The following is a 1,639-nucleotide window of genomic DNA, read 5'->3' on the forward strand; positions in this document are numbered from 1 at the left end:
GATAACCCTAACCCTAACCCTAACCCTAACCCTAACCCTAACCCTAACCCTAACCTGGTGAATATTCCTAACCCTAATTTCTGGGGAAGCTTCCATTCAAGAGACGGCAATTTTGAAAAACCCCTCCTTGAGTGGATCTTTCTGCGCACCTCATCTTTTCTGCCCATGCTAATCACCCTCCAACCATCAAAAGCATGCCAGGACACCTCCTTTTTCGAACCCTAACCCTAACCTGGTGCATATTCCTAACCCTAATTTCTGGGTAAGCTTGCATTCATGAGGGCAATTTTGAAAAACCCTTCCTTGAGTGGATTTTTGGCGCAGCTCATCTTTTCTGCCATGCTAAACACATTGCAACCATCAAAAGCGTGCCAGGAAACCGCGTTTTCCTAAGCCTAACCCTAACCTGCTGCATATAACTATCCATAATTTCTGGGTAAGCTTCCATTCAAAAGACGGCAATTTTGAAAACCCCTTCCTTCAGTGGATCTTCCTGTACACCTCATCTTTTCTGCCCATGCTAAGCACATTCTAACCATCAAAAGCGAGCAAGGACACCTCCATTTTCTCACCCTAACCCTAAGCTGGTGCATAATCCTAAGCTTATTTACGGGTAAGCTTCCATTCGAAAGATGGCAATTTTGAAAAGCCCTTCCTTGAGTGGATTTTTCGGCGCAGCTCATCTTTTCTACCCATGCTAAACGCATTCCAACAATCAACAGCAAGCCAGGACATCGCGTTTTCCTGACCCTAACCCTAACCTGGTGAATATTCCCAACCGTAATTTCTGGGTAGGCTTCCATTCAAAAGACGGCAATTTTGAAAAACTCTTCCTTGAGTGGATCTTTCTGCGCACCTCATCTTTTCTGCCCATGCTAAACGCATTCCAACCATCAAAAGCATGCCAGGACACCTCCTTTTTCTAACCCTTACCCTAACCTCGTGCATATTCCTAACCCTAATTTCTGGGTAAGCTTGCATCCAAGGAGGGCAATTTTCAAAAACCCTTCCTTGAGTGGATCTTTCTGCGCACCTCATCTTTCTGCCCATGCTAAACACACTCCAACCATCAAAAGCATGCCAGGACACCTCCTTTTTCGAACCCTAACCCTAACCTGGTGCATATTCCTAACCCTAATTTCGGGGTAAGCTTGCATTCATGAGGGCAATTTTGAAAAACCCTTCCTTGAGTGGATTTTTCGGCGCAGCGCATCTTTTCTGCCCATGCTAAACACATTCCAACCATCAAAAGCGTGCCAGGACACCGAGTTTTCCTAACCCTAACCCTAACCTGGTGCATATAACTATCCCTAATTTCTGGGTAAGCTTCCATTCAAAAGACGGCAATTTTGAAAACCCCTTCCTTCAGTGGATCTTTCCGCGCACCTCATCTTTTCTGCCCATGCTAAACACAATCCACCAATCAAAAGCATGCCAGGACACCGCGTTTTCCTAACCCTGACCCTAACCTGGTGCATATTCCTAACCCTAATTTCTGGGAAAGCTTCCATTCGAAAGATGGCAATTTTGAAAAACCCTTCCTTGAGTGGATCTTTCTGCGCACCTCATCTTTCTGCCCATGCTAAACACACTCCAACCATCAAAAGCATGCAAGGACACCTCCATTTTCTCACCCTAA

At 45.4% G+C, this 1,639-nt stretch overlaps 1 long non-coding RNA gene across 1 annotated transcript; it reads right to left on the reverse strand.

Moving 5' to 3' along the window:
* Positions 1-644: 644 nt before the first annotated feature.
* Positions 645-1,633, reverse strand: LOC123017357. The gene is made up of 2 exons (XR_006413590.1): positions 1,470-1,633; positions 645-1,115 (listed from the first exon to the last, which is right to left on the reverse strand). It is a non-coding gene; the product is annotated as an uncharacterized LOC123017357 (long non-coding RNA).
* Between the last annotated feature and the right edge of the window lie 6 nt (positions 1,634-1,639).

Source organism: Varanus komodoensis, unplaced genomic scaffold, assembly GCF_004798865.1.
Source record: "Varanus komodoensis strain SLA01 unplaced genomic scaffold, ASM479886v1 scaffold917, whole genome shotgun sequence".
NCBI classification, from domain to species: domain Eukaryota; kingdom Metazoa; phylum Chordata; class Lepidosauria; order Squamata; family Varanidae; genus Varanus; species Varanus komodoensis.